At 44.0% G+C, this 15,528-nt stretch overlaps 1 protein-coding gene across 1 annotated transcript in view; it reads left to right on the top strand.

Annotated features, from left to right (window-relative positions):
* Positions 1 to 12,167: 12,167 nt before the first annotated feature.
* Dsc3 (desmocollin 3) overlaps positions 12,168 to 15,528 on the top strand; it is a 50,953-nt gene continuing 47,592 nt past the window's right edge. Inside the window, exon 1 of the mRNA XM_023715382.1 lies at positions 12,168 to 12,204. The gene's annotated coding sequence lies outside the window, so the exon portion shown is untranslated. The remainder of the gene's footprint in view (positions 12,205 to 15,528) is intronic.

The raw sequence follows: 15,528 nt of genomic DNA, 5'->3' as shown, positions 1-15,528 counted from the left end.
TAAAAACTGGAAATAAAAAATGACACTATTTAGTGATACAGGGGACTGAACCCAAGAATTCTGTACTATGCTACATCTCCAGCCCATTTTTATATTTTATTTTAGAGACTTGTTAAGTCATTATGTCACACAAACTGGGTAAGATCTTGAGATTTTCTGCCTCAGCCTCCCAGATTACTTGGATTAAAGTACATGCCATCATGCATGGCTTGATCTTAATATAATTTTTTATAAACTTAGTCTTATTTTATAGAGGAATATTCTTATTTTCTGGCTTTTGGTCATGTTGTTTACATCAGAGCCATTTTGTATAAATTTTAAAATTCTAGATACACCTGAGGCTAGACATGAAATTCTCCCTCATGTGCTGTGGAGACCACGAGGCCTGCAGTGTGCTGTTCTTTATTCCCCTGTGACTTACCTGTGCAATACCAGAAAACCTGGGCACAGCAAAGAGAATGGGAATGTGGCCACTCTGCTTCTCACCTCTTTATCTGCTAGCCATTTTGTTAGAAGATGGGAGAACATTGGGCCAGCAAGATAGCTTAGCGGACTAAGTGTCTGCTTAGGCAAACACAGGAACTGGGGTTCAATCCCCGGCACCACATGCCATGCTGTCTCCACCCCCAGGCACACACTGAGCCTGTAATCCAAGTCCTGGCATGGTGGCACACACCTGTAATCCCAGTGCCGGGAAGGCTGAGACAGGAGGATCATTACGAGTCTGAGCTGTATAGTGAGACCCTGTGTGAAGTATATAAAATTAAAAAAAAAAAAAAAAGATGGTAGAACACAGCAGAATATTCCTTTCTTTTGTAGGTAACAAAGATTATTCAATGTGCTGAAATGTTTGTGTGTACTACCTTTAAGTGTGCCATTCACACAGACTCCACATGTTTCTATGTTCTAATGTTCAGGAACCATTGACCAAGATTTAATAAATGGGTTTATGTGACTTTGAAGGTTTATGGAACAAATATTTCATGAAAAAGTTATAAGAAGCTTCTTTATAAATCAAAATGCTAGAAATGTAAAACTTGAAGCACACTGATTAGTAAAATCCCACAATCTCCATCAGTTAAGCACTCTGGAATGTAAGCATTTTCCTGTAGCTCCTATTTACTACACAGGTATGAAGTAGAGACACAGTCTTAAAGTAGAAACAGGGGTGCAGGTCATGAAATAGTCAATACAAAAGAATGAATTTTGGGGGCCGGGGAGATGGCTTAGTGGAATAAGTGCTTCCCTGGCAAGCGCAAGAACCTGAGTTCAATCCCAGGTTCCACAAAAAAAAAAAAAAAGAATGAATTTTGCCACCATACTGCTGTTAGCCACTAAATGCTTCTTGCCAGCTTCAGGTAACATCCACGTTAAGAAAATCCACGTGACATGGGACTGAAGGAGCTGCTAGAAATTGTAGGTGGCCTCCAGCCAATGGTCAGCAAAGGGCAAGCCCTGGGATACACAGCTGTTTGGAGCCAGCCAAGAACGTGAATGCGCTAAGAAACGGAAGCCTTCCTGTTCCCCCTCTAGATAAAACTGGACTAGTGAACACCTCCACGGCACCCCGAAGACACCCTAATGTAGAAGATCCCGCTAACCCAGGCACCGATTTGCATGCACAAAGCTATGGATACTAATGCTTTCAGTCTATACATTTGTGGTAGGTTTGAGTTACTGAGCAATTTTTTTTTCTTTCCAGAGCACAACTCTGAAGTTCCTCCTGTGTCATTTCTCAGAAGGTAACCAGATCAACTGAGCCCACTGTGTTAAGCAGTTCAGTACCATACCCTTCAGTGAACATCATAGTTTCTCATCCTCTGCAGCTAGGATTTTCTCTAACACCTAGTTTGAGGAGACCCTGCTCTGGTTTCCAAGAACCATGTGACAGATACGGGGAGCGGAGCACCCAGAAAGAGCTGCCTCTTTCTCTCTATCCTTGTCACTCATCCTACTCTACATTTGGCTCTCTGCAGTCATGTTTTCTTCACCACCAAAGCAAAGCATCTTACTTCCCTGTTATTACCAAGGACTTACTCACCTCAAACTTGGTGGTCAGCATTTAGGCCTGATCTTATTTGGCCTCCCACCAGCCCACTCGACAGTCAATCACTTCTCTCTGGATGACAAACTGTCTTCTCCTGATTCTTGGGACACTGAGTTCCCAGGCTTCTCCTCCTCAAACACCGATCATTCTCTCTGAGTCTAGAGGAAGCGGGTTGCTCTTTCCTTTCCAATTCTAGTAGCTGGAGTACCTGAGAACTCTACCTTCACTCATTCACTGTGTTGTCTCATTCACCTTAAAACTGTACATAATACCTCACAGCTTGGACATAGAGTAGACACGTCACATTTCACAAGCCCTATCAATTCCATTGGTATCTTAATCCTAGCCACTTCCTCTCCCTATACCCCATGTATTCATTCTTCCCTTCTGTTGATTAGTCCTAAGTTCTTGGCAGGCATCCTTGAATTTTCTATATTCAATTTACAGAGCAATTCTAAAAGGATAAGCTCAGCATAAACACCAAGTTTACTGTATGTGACATTTTGCACATCTAAGTCTACTTTCTTTGTATATTATAACTGATCTTTTAAAATATAGAAATCCAAACATGCTTGCTCAGATTCAAGATTCTTCAGAAGATTCTTATGAAAAGTTGAAAGCTAAAATAAAGCTTAAATCTTTTAGTAAGTCTCATGTGTCTTTTTTTTTTTTTTAAATTCTCAGTGATTCTTTTTTACTCCTTCATGTTTTTGTGCCCTTGGTACCTCACATTGCCCCAGCACCTATCGGCTTCTCCCTGGCCACACCAATCTTATTTTGTCTTGGGGTTTCTACCCTGCAACTCTCTCGTGAGCTCTCCCTTCAGATTGCTGATTCCTTCTAGCATTCAAGCCTTCAGCCAAAGTTTATGACTCAGCCAATCTTTTCTGGAAAAAAAAATCTCATTTCGTAGGCTATTTAACTAGTTCATATATCAGAGTTTTTGATCTTCCTAAAAGTTATGTGGCAGAAAACCCATGGCTCCGGCAATCATGCCGTCATCACTGTCAAGGATCTGTGCCCCGAAAATCTATTTATTGCCTTAGTTCAGGGATAGAAAGACTAAAAAGTAGGTAAAGCATGAGCTATTGGAAGAAATTAAGATAAAATGAAAATTCAGAACCTTCAAGTAGAGATTACTGAGCTGTCCCACAGGTAAGTAGGATTTGGTTTTAAGATTGCCGTAAGCCCCTGATTAATAAATTTTGTGTTGCAGAATTTGGCAGGAAGTCACCAGAAGTGCTCACCTTGGCCTCACTTACCGCCCCATCGTGTTGAATGCGGGGCAGGATGGCTTCAGCTATCTACGCAGGGAAAAATACAAATGATGTGTGGATTTTTTTCCCTTGTCAATGTCTATAGGAATAAAAATAGACTGTGAAAATTGTGTCTACTGTAAGCAGAGAAAAATCTGAATGGCATATATAGTTTATCCAGAAGCCATGTGAAGCATCAAGCTCCAAGACTTAAAACAAATATTTTCCCTTGTGATGGAAAAGCAAAAGGATTGGAAACTTTCTGCAATGAATATCACTCCAAGGGTAGGAAACACCTAGCCTTGAAGAGGTTTGCGAAAAAATCCTTCTTTGAAATAGGTTTTCCACTGAACTCTCCTTAAATCAAGAGAAAGACCTTATAAATAAGAATAACAGAGTACAGACAGCAATAGGGCAGGCAATAAAAGGGGAAGAAATTGAGTGTATGTTGTTACACTCATCATGAAAAGGTTCGATAAAACACAAAAAAGTAGGTATAAACCTGTCTTTTAAAACACACATTTAGACAAATAGTACAAATACTGCAAAGAGGACTAAAACACAGAGAACTTGGGTATTACTTCTAATCCAAAAACTAGCTTTTAAAAGAGGTTAGGAACCCACATTTTATAAAAACCCAGAGGCCTGAGTTCTCCTAACACTGGCCTAATTCTTTCGAAAGCTTCATATGTCTTTCATCATATCTCTGGCCAAGAAAAGTCCCTTAACTTTCTACTGATGCACAAAGTGTTGGTTCAGAACCACAATTTGAGAATTTTTTATTTACTTCAAAAATCTCATCCTTAATCTGCATCTTAAGGAGTCTTGTAGACAATACATACAAAACAGTGTGAAAGAAAGCCCGTCTCCAGACGTTCTCATGTAGTGGATCTGAGGTGGAGAAACGTATTGGGGCTCATTAAAGTCTCCCCAGGAGACAGCAACACATCACTGGACTTGGTGTGTTACATTTTGTTGCTGGGGAAAAAAACACCTTGCATATGTCTCCGGAAGGAGCGGTTTATTCTGGATCACAGCTCGAGAGCTTGCAGTCCGAGGCTGACTGACGCCGTGCAGAAACACCATGACAGACAGGCTCGGCAGCCAGAAGTTGCTCACCCGTGTCGCCCAGGAAGCCCAAAATGAGAGAGCCAGAGAAGAAGAAAGCTGAAGTTCATGGGAGAGAACTGGGACAGAGCTTTAGACTTGCTGATCATCAGCACAGCGGCAGCGTTCGAAGAGGACTGGATGAGACCAACAGTGAGGGACTGCAGCTTGGCCAGGATAAGTGTCCAGTGGGCCAGCAAGATAGCTCAGTGGTCTAAAGCACCTGCTTAGGCAAGCTTAGGCAAGCATGCGGGGACAGCAGTTCGATCCCCTGCAGCACTGGCCCCGCCCCCAGGGTGGGCTGAGCTGGCCGCACAGAAAAAAAATAAATGTCCAATCGCTGGAGTCCTGGGCACTGTAATGTTCAAAGGTTACGGTAGGAGAAAGCAGCCAATTAATGGATTAGAGCAAAAGCAGAAGCCAGGCACAGAATGTGTCTGTGTGTTAAATTTCTGCAATTAAGATAGTAAGATGAAGCTGAAAAATGGCTGTTGGATTTAACTCTATGAAAATGCCTGTAGTCTTGGTGAGAGCAAAGATTTTGTAAAGAAGTAAAGTAAAAAGCCTAATTAGAAGGAAGCTAAGAGATAACTAATGGGAAGTAACTGTGGAAAATTAGTAGAGATGTTTTCCCCAGAAGAGCAGATAAGTATTAGGGGGTTAGCTAGGAGGAAAAATGGAATATGAAGAGATAGTGATTTTATTAGTGTGGTTCCTTACTGGGATCACAGGTAATGATTAAACTGATGATGTGAGTGGCAACCACTAGGACTATGTCCTTCAGTGGCTGCTGCATGGAGAAATGAATGCACCAGAGGAGAGGCTGGCTTTAGCTATAGCTGGAAGATGGTTTCTCCCATGCAAAAGAAGAAAAGGTCACATATAATTCATAGATAGAGGGGCTGGGGAGATGGCTTAGTAGAATAAGTGCCTGCCTGGCAAGCGCAGGGTCCTGAGTTCAGTCCCCAGGACCAAAACAACACAAATTCATAGAGAGAAGGCAACAGGTACAGAGAAGTTTGTGGAAGTTCTCTTTGATAATTCCATTTGCTCTGTGACACAGCAAGCAAATGCAGCATAAAGGAGCATGTACTGTGGTTTGCAATGTAAGAGGACATAAGAAATATTGCCAGGGAGAATGTATGTGGTGAGTCAAGTGAGATGCAGATGCAAAATTCCTGAGACAGGACAGGTGTTCATCTCCAGCCACACCCACCCCTGTGTGTACAGTAGCTAACTAAGTATAAAGTCGTATTTAATCAGGGAGTAGCTCTGATGAAGGAGAGTGATGAGATGTCAACAATATTCTACCTCCTAATAGCTCATTCAGTTATGGACCCATCAATGGATCAATCTATTTCATCCTTAATCCAAGGAGGAAGCCAGGGTTAGCATCCTCAGGATCCAACTGTCTTTTGAAACCTCCACCTCTGAACATGAACAGGAATTGATGAGAAGGCCTTGGACAACTGGCATATTCATGGTCACTTGTCATACACGATCCTTCCTTTTTTTAATGAGTTTAAGAGTTTTGAAAGCAACCCTAGAAGGTTCTTGCATGGCAAGGGTGGACTGTTCTGAGGATTTTATTGGCAGATAATCAGTTATTTGTAAATGTAAGAGGATATGCAGAAAATTAAAAAAAATAATCTTATACAATGTCTTAAGAATTAATCTTACACAATGTGCTTGTCATGTTTTAAAATCTTTCAAAAAAGAGAAAGTCTAACTCTCAGCCTCATGAGAAAAGGGAGGTTTTATGAGAAAGAGGAGGTTGAGACTGGCTGGGAATATTACCGAAGGGCAAGTGACCATAAAGGAGAAAAGACATCATGGTCAGATCCATGGTGCTTGCTCTTTAGCAAGTTTTTTGTGTCCCCATCATAGACTACCGGGAATGGGTCAAGCACCTCTCTTCATTTTCTGCCTTGACTTCTGGCAATATAGCAGTAAAAGTAGGTAAGTCATCATTAGAGGACTGAAAAACTGTTCCTGGTAATGTCTGATCGTATGTATGCTTCTCCAGTAGGGAGAAAAGTAGTTTTTCTGCATGAAGCCTCTTTGAAGTTGGAATCATTTATTTTAAGACATTAAAAAAACAATTGCTTTGGGAACCTGCTAATGAAGATTTTGGCCACCATCTGCTTTTCAATTTTTAATTTAATTCTATTATTTTGTTTTTGTTTTTGTTTTTTGAGACAAGGCCTCACCATGAAATGCATGTGGACCTTCAACTCACCATGTAACTCAGTGTGACTTTGACCTCACAAACATCCCTGCCTCAGTTTCCCAGGTACCTGGGATGACAGGCCAGCCTACAAAGTCTCAGTTCAACACTGAAGAACTATGGCAAAGTCCAGGACTTTTCCTGACCCATGCACTAAATAAGACTTGGAAACTGGAAGAAACAGTCCCTGTTGTTGAATATATCATGAGCACTGAAATCTGACTAGAAAGGGGAATAGCCTTCCCGGCACACATCTACACGCCTGCTAGGAAGATTATTATCTCTTCAGTTGTTTTAATGCTTGGTTAGGATCTCTGAGGTAAGGTTTCTTAGGGAATGGGGATCTGGCATAAGCCTACACAGACATCTGCAAGTTAAGACTAGTGCTTATCTGTGAGGGTGGAGTGTAGCTTATATGAGACTGAAAGGCAAACACAAGTGTGATACTTGAAAGGAACACGTGAAAAGAGCTAATTATTGTGGCTCTGGATTGCTCCGTGAACACTGAGTAGCTAATTAGTGGAAAGCTACATTCATCTCATAACACAAGCACTTGGGAAACTGAACAGGATGGAAAGACAGAAATTAGTAAATCTTGAGGTAAACAAAATTAATTCATAATTACTCCTGAGGAAAACGGAATGAATGAATGAATGAATGAATGAATGAATGAATGAATCACGGTGATATTAACTAATGTCTTGCTCAAGGGGAGCTGCTGGGAACAGCTACTTCTCTACTTCTGCATAGGTGTCAGGCACCTGACTGGGGCATGTGCTACTTTCCCAGTGCGCTGTCGAGGGGCGGCCCTCCTAAACTTCTGGGAAAAGAGAAGGCTGATGAGGCAGTGAATCAGGGAATGACGCCTGCATAAATGACACATGCAATCGGGCTGTCAGCCCACTCATACCTGTAGCCTTTGTGCTTAAGCAACATCCTTTGTACAGACAGATAGACACGCGCGCGCGCGCACACACACACACACACACACACACAGCTCTTGGGGATATGAGAAAGTCTGGGAAAATCTATAGCCTTACCAAGTAGGAAGAGATTTTCTTTCTGAAAGAAATCTCAATGAAGATTTATGAGATGATTTGCTATGAAATGAGAAGTATTAAAAACTCCCTCTATATCGAGGCTGTGTTTCACCACTTTTGCTCAGTTTTTGTAAGAGGCTATCATCTACACAATGGGGCCTTGTTTTCTGTGTGGATGTTACCATTCCTTCCAGCCCAGTGAGGAGTCACTGGAACACTGTCCCTCCCTGCTTAAAAGGAGTGTCTGCAGAAGAGGGTGTTTCTAAGGGAGTCTGAAGACTTCGGTGGAGGAAGAGGAAAACCATTGTAACTGTTCTTGACTCATTCATTAATAAAGACAAACAGACAGGCACCTTCTTGAGCTTAGCATGCCCTACCTGGATTGGATTCACTGTTGTAGTGTCGCTTAGGCCAGATGATTGTGTGAGGCAAATGTGATAACCACAACACGTTGGAAAACTGCCTGCTAATTGTGAATTTGAGAAATGTGCAACTGTCAGACTTCTGTATGGTTGTTGCCAAAGTTGTGGGGCGACACCACTCCTTTAGACAGAAGTGTTTTCTATAAATGAGAATGGCTAGCCCTACTGTCAGTCATTCTAGGGAGAAGCTAATCCTAGAGCATGTGAAGAGACCTGCCTGACAGGGGGAGGAGAATCTGGTCATTGGAGGCCAGGGGTCACTTTGCTGTAGAAAGGAGGTATGGAGTTCTGTGGGGGTGAGGTTAGAGCCAAAGGTGTGTGCTTGCGATGAGGAGACAGGAGAGGAAGGAGGTAGACAGCAACTCTACAGAGGCTCTTGTAGGACAGCAGTGTATAGGTTGCGCTTGCCTTAAGCATTCCAGTTTTTGAAGCCCTCAGCAGGTTTTTGAAATGACTAAAGTTAAGGCTGCTGGGGCTGGTGAGATGGCTCAGTGGTCTAAAGCACCTACTTAGAACAAGCTAAGCAAAGCAAAGCACAGGGACCGCGGTTCAATCTCCCAGCTCCACATGCCAGCCATCCCCACCCCTTGGTGGGCTGAGCTGGCCACACACACACACACACACACACACACACACTCACACAAATAAATAAATAAAATTAAAAAAAAATAAAGTTAAGGCTGCTTTCAGTGGTGTTATGGGGATTTAATGGGAGGTGTTTAGCCATACTGTGACTTTTTGTTCTAAATGATATTCCAAAAGTGTTTGTGAGCTAATATTCCATGATGTAGTTTGTTTTGTGTTACAAGAAAGACTATTCAAACCTATCTTGTAATTGGTTTTATTGTAAAGTTTTCTTTTTTTTTGTTTTTGTATGTTTTACTTGGTTTTCTAGCAAACTTGTTTTAGACATCATAGGCTGCCCTGGCAGCCAACCACATCATGGGCCATGTAAGCCATGCATGTGAATGGGTGTGTTTGACCTACTGGCACTGAGTTGTGCAACGCAACTTGCTTTCGTGGGCTGGGGGTCAGCCTCCACCTCCAAAGAAGAATTGCTTTCTCCATTGACAGAGATTTCTCCTTTGTCCCTGAAGATGACCCGCCTTGATTCTGTGGTTTGGTTTTTGCTGAAAATGTTAAGCAATTCACCAGGATTCCTTAAGCTTTGTACTTTCATTTAATATCTCTTCCCATTTTTGAATATAGAATACATATAATTGTCAATATAGGCAAACTCCTATTTTAAATGTATTTTAATATATTTTCAACAAATTTATTTTAAAGTATAATGCACATAATTAATTTATCTTCATTTCTGTTATAACAGTCTTCAAATATTTTAAAGAATTATAAACATACTTTACAATTAGGATTTAGACTAATATACTTACACTATAACAAAGCAAGAATTTCTAATAGTTACTAATATTACAGTTAGTTATTATTTAATATTCACATTATACCTACAGTTTTGCAATATAAATTGAAAATCTTTGTTACAGCATTTCTAGAATAGATTATTACAACTTTTCTTTTGTAGAAAATGAAAGTGGAAACTTAAAGCAATTTTCATAGTAGGCTTCACAATATCCTCTTCTATACAATATAGCTGAAGCATTTGAACGACAGGGTTTAGTCCAGTCAAACTCTGAAGATAAAGTTGAAATGATAGAAAAACTAGGACCATAGAGTAGAGTAAAATCTCTCCCTGCTCCATAGGTTTTTTTTTTTCCATTTTTATATAATTGGTATAGGGTCTTACTACTCAGCTTGGACTCATAGTGATCCTACTGTTTTCAGCCTCCCCAGAGCTGGGATTACAGGCATCTGCCACCATGCCCAGACTCAGTTGCCAGCTCAGTTTGCCCCTGGGTCAGAGCCAGTGCAGCATGCAGGACCAGGGATTGAACCCTGGTCCCTCTGCTTGCCAAAGCAGGCACTTAGTCCACTGAGCTATCTCGCTGGCCTTCCCCCTCCATAGGTATTAAGGGAAATTCTAACAAGGGATAAAGAGGTTCATTATGAACTCACCAAAGGTGATAATTGTGTAAGAATAATTAGCAGCTGTTGTTTTTTCCTTCTATGGTACTGGGGATCCAACCTAGGACACTCACATCTAGCTAGATCCCCAGACTTTTTTTTTTTTTTTTTTAATTATTTTGAGATAGGGTCTGTTAAATCACTATGTTGCTCAGGCTGAGCTGCAACTTGCAGTCCTTCTGCCTCAGCCTCTCAGAGGTGTGCCACAGTGCCCAAGTTAGCAACTTTTTTTTTTTTTTTTAACATACAGAATGAATTGTTCTCCACCTCTTCCAGGATGAAACCCAACCCTCCGGGCATGATTCATCAGGATCCTGTCTTTCTAGCTTGATTCCCAGCCACAGGCATTCTTCTACTCAGCCATTCTGAAGGAACAACTCCTGTCTGCTTTCCAGATGCCAGAAGCTGCCTCTTCTGGCTCCTCCTGCCCTGTTGATGCTGCTTGCTTGCCTCTGTAAGGCTTCTTTTTGAAGCCTGGTTCTTCACTTTAATTCTTCAGCCTTTTGCTCTAGCAGTGAATTCATGGGGCAGGGAGACTGAAGTTGGCATTATCCTCAGAAAACCAATTCAACTTGCGTGTCCAAAGATTGGCTGCACTTGGGAAAGCCCCGAGAAGCTTTCCCTGGGGTTGTGGGCAGGACCTGACCTCCGCAGACACCAGGTGAAAACAAAGCAGAGTGGACTCTGGAGTGCTTTCTTCACTTTAAACACAGACTTGTGGGCCTCAGAGTAGGGGAAGGTGAAGGTCTTCTGAGTGTCCTGAGAGCTGAGGCCCAGGATGTCCAGAGAAGTCCCAAGCTTTAGGCTTGGACAAGGAATGTTAGCCCAGGTGCCCAGGTCCCCAGGGTAGGATGAACCGAGACTTCTCAGCCTTTCCTGATCTCTGTGCCCTGTGTCCCGGTTCTAGCTCCAAACTTTTGGAGACTTTCAGGAGCAGCAACACATTTCTGAGAGGAATTTCCTTTTGAATCCTTTGGAAACTTGGAAGACATACAATTCATTGTAAGGGGAAATAAGGGAATATGTCCTGTTATAATTGGCCACAGTGGGCTATGACTGGGCTATGATGAGAGCCTTTCTTTTCTCCCAAGGCAGGATTTTTTTTGGGGGGTGGGTTGGGTTGGGGATGGGCAAAATGTGTGTTCTTTCTTCTAGCTCTTGAGCAATGTTTGTTTGATAGACCTGAGCACTGATGAAGGACATCGAATTTGTTAGGATCACTTTAGAGCTGATTTTGTGCCGTAAATTTTCCTTTAACCACAAACTGAAAAATTTCATCTTGGTACAGTTGCCTCATAAATAATAGACCAATACTTTAAACATAAGAACAAATTCTTGGGACACTCATGCAAAGCCAGAAAAAACTGGCAGTTAAGCCCCTTGATATACCCATTCCCTTTTTGGATATGGAAAAATGGTCAGATTAATATTTCTTTCGCTCTGCTTTAATTTTCAGCGCACCTAATTCCAGTTTATTTACGTCGTCCCGCCTAATTTCCCTTCTGTGGTTTAGTCGCGTTTTGTTTCACTTCGGAGATGCTCCCCAGAATCGGCTAGGGCGCTGCGGGGAGCACCCCCAGGCCAAACTTCAGGCGCTCCTGGCGTCCGTCCTGCTGCTGGGAACCCACCGCGCAGCGTCAGCTGCCTGGACGCCTGGAGCCGGGGAGAGGTTCGGGGACGTCACCCCCACCTGCGGCAGCCCCGCGGGAGGTGAGGGCGGGGCGGGGCGGGGCGGGGCGGGGCGCGCCCGGGGCCGCTTTCCGAGAGAGCGGCGCTCTAGCGTCCCTTCCCGGCGGCGCGGAGCGCAGGGCAGGCTCGGGCAGCTCCCTCGCTCCTCGGGCGCCGATAAACTTGGCACATAGCTAGGAGGGGCCTCCCGCGTCTTCGGGGCCCAATCCGGTTTCAGCAGAGAACAAGCTCCTGGGCAGACGAGCCGGGCAGAGGCCGCCGCGACTTCCGACGAGCGGCGGGAGACGAGCACAGCGCCCCCACGCCCTGCTCCGCGCGCGTCCCGATGGCCGCCGCCGCGCCCCGCAGCCCGCCGCTGCTGCTCAGCCTCTTGGTGAGCCGGCCCCGGGAACCGGTCTGGGGGCGTCGGAGCCTGGTCCCCAAGGGTGGGGACCCCGCCCGGGTGGTTGGATGGAGCGTGGAGCTCGGCCCTGCCGCTCGATGGCCGGAGCCGTCGCGCGTGGGCAAGAGCTGGGGTTCGTGCTACTCTGCGGCCCGGGGCTGGGCCTGCGATGGTCCCCGGGGCGCCTTTGCGCGTAGAGGGAAGAAGGGCGTTCAGTTGTTCTGGATGAGAAGGGCGTTCAGTTGTTCTGGATGAGTTGTCAGCATCCCGGAGGGAGCAAATCTCCGGCGTGAGACAGCTCGAGCAAGCCAGTCTGGGTTGGCCGTGGACGGGGTCGACGGGAGTGGCGAGGTCGCAGAGGTGGCCCGGGGTGCCGCGTGGGGAGCTCTCTGAGACAGGGGTTTGCTGCCTGTGCTTCAAGAGACCCAGGAGCCCGGTGGAACCGCCATCCGGCGTCCTGGCGGCAGCAGCGTGGGTCTGAGTTTGAGGGAGGTGAGGGGAGTTGCGAAAAGGCCGGGCTGGGGTCCGTGGATCCGGGAGATGATCCGGGAACTGGGCTGGGTGGGCCGCACAGGTCGGGCTGCGGTTGTTATCACTTCCCCTGACTCTGGGGAGCACTGAGAGCACAGAGGAGGTGGTGCCCCGATCCTGAGCCCCAGCAAGTGGTTGGCCTATGGAGGACCTCAGGGACAGTTGCCTGAGAAGCCACGAGATTTGAACTAGAAAATTGGAAATTCTGACAGCAAGTTATCGCCAAGCTTAGGTTGGTCTTCGCACCTAGGGGAAGGAGCTTTGCCCTGCAGCTTGGTCTCCTCCAGAGACGGGCCTGAGTGGGACCACTTTGTCTAAATGGGCTCTTTGGGTTCCCTAGCCCCCAAGTAGAGCCAGGCTTTGTGCTGTTTTTAAGTCAGAGCTTAGGAATATCGGGTGGGCAACTGTGATCTAAAGTATATTTATGGATAAGACGTTGACTCAACAACAGGTCTGAGTTGATGAAATGACTGGAAAACTGGAAACTGCACCCCAAGTGTGTTCTATGGTATGTTGGAAAACATTTTCAGCATTTCAGTTTGAAAGTGTGAATTTGGTGTTTGATTTTTTCCTCCCGAAAAGATTAGAGGATGGGAAGAAAGACGCTATAGAGGCCAGGTTCCCCAGATTTCTAGCATTTGCTTAAGGGGAGGCTGGCAGCAGACCCTGATCCTTCCTGCCTGGGAGTCAGGGTGTGCCAGGTCTAGGTGAGATCCGTGCAAGTCCAAAAGAGCGTTGCAGCTCTGGCTCCTCTGTCACATTTCCCGGGAGGATTTTTATTTTTTTAAAAGAATTTCATAGCGTTTGGATTGAATACTCTCACGGAAGAATAGAATGTTGGAGTATTCACAAGGAATGGCAGTTTCTCTCATCGTAACCTCCAGTTACAAATGCTTTGAGTGTCAGCCTGGATGGATAAATGATCTCCACGATTCTCTCACGTCTGTCTGTCTTTCTGACTCACACAGCTGTCAACTTTTCAGTATTTTAATGACGCAGTGTTATAGGTGCTTTATTTTGTAGACAATAATGGATCTTTTCAGAAGTCACTGCTCCTAAGGAGAGGGCTTTTCAAAGCAAGTCTTTAATGCAAACCTGCGCGTGGAGGTGTCAGCCTGTCCCAGAGCTGGCAGGAAGGTTGAGGCATCTCCCAGGTTCACACTTTTCCTGCTTCTTTGCGGCTGCCTTTTTCTCAACCATACACCCACTACACTGCCACCCACCAAAGGCAATTCTTCTAAACACACAAAGAAACCAGAGAAGAAAACCATCAGACTGTTTAGCCATTGTTGAAAGATTTTAAGCACATTTTAATGATTTTCCATTTAATATAAAAATTACTACAGGATGGTGGAAACTAATTTGCATTGATCAGTTTACTTCTGCAGGTTACTAATGAGAACCTCTTAAATATAGATGGACGCTGTTCTCCATATCAGATCCACCTTGAGCACCGTGTTCTTTGCCATGGATTAGGAAGAAGTTGTACTTGAATATAGTCTGTGGTGCTAGAAAGGCCTTTTTCTTCTAAAGGATACAAAGCAGCAGCATTTGCCAGGTTCCCTCCCCCACCCCCCATTCTGACTCTTGCCCCTCAGAGTATATAAACTCTACCCCCAACTAAGGTGACAAGTGTGCACGTCACCTTCTCAGCTTTTATAACATTAATTAAAGAGAATGTGGCTGCTTTACCTGAAAAGCTTTTATTTTTTGATTTTTGGTAATATTTGACATAGTTTTTTTTTAATAATAGAGGAGAATATAGCCATTTATCTTAACTTCTTAAGACAAAACAAAGAAACTAAGGACCTGAGAAGTATTTGACTGTGAAGCCAAAGCCTCAAGAAAGTCAGTTTTGGTCCATATTTAGCTTCAGGCCCTGTTACCTGTGAAAAGAAGGTTGTGGCTGTTCACGCTAAGTTATAACTAGGTTCAGAAACAGCCTCTGAAGAAGCAGGGAACATAAGCGCCCTCATATTTTCATTCCTGTTGCAATCTGCATGTGGTACCTGTAGTGGCCTGTGGTTAATCATACTTTCCAGTGAACCCAGATTCCCATCTACTGATGAGCTTGGTTAGAAAAATGATTATTACCATCATCTGGCACTGAGAATGGAGAGAGGTGAAGCTTACTGTCCTTGGGGTGCTCAGAATTGGAAAGGTGATTTTTTCCATTTTGTAAAAGGCAAATGTCCATGAGAGAAGAATAGTTTACGGTTTCCTAACCCTTGCTCTTGGTGGAGAGAGGAGAGCACGGGCTGTGGGTCTCCTGTCTGTCTGCCTGCTCAGACTAGTGCCTGGACTAGATTCAGGAGGTTCTGCGTGCTGGGCAAACTCCGTGCCGTCGAGCCCTACCCTAGTCCATTCTTTAGCTTCTTCTTCTTCTGTTGGAAGGAAGATGTCATTTAAAGTGTCTTCATTGTGAACTTTGTTCGTACAGCTGAGCAACACAACAACGAGACAATTGCAGATAATTTTCATTCTCCTTTTGATGTCAGATCTTTCTATCTGGACTTAATGATTTCTCCAATATTACAGCCACACGATTCACAAAATTTGTGTAGTACTGTAAAATAAAACAATTTATTATTCCCAGGCTGAAGTAGGCAACATGTTATACTCAGTTTTTAAAAACTAATTTAAAGTTACAGGTAACTTTAGTTTTACCAATCAGATATTTAGGTTTTATAAATCAGAATCTTTCATTAAAAGGGATTTGTCTTCTTCTTCTTCTTCTTCTTCTTCTTCTTCTTCTTCTTCTTCTTCTTCTTCTTCTTCTTCTTC

The sequence above is a fragment of the Octodon degus genome, unplaced genomic scaffold (genome assembly GCF_000260255.1).
Source record: "Octodon degus isolate 3935 unplaced genomic scaffold, OctDeg1.0 scaffold00003, whole genome shotgun sequence".
Lineage (NCBI taxonomy): Eukaryota > Metazoa > Chordata > Mammalia > Rodentia > Octodontidae > Octodon > Octodon degus.
The sequence above is the reverse complement of the archived record's forward strand: the minus strand, read 5'-3'. Positions and strand labels throughout refer to the sequence as shown.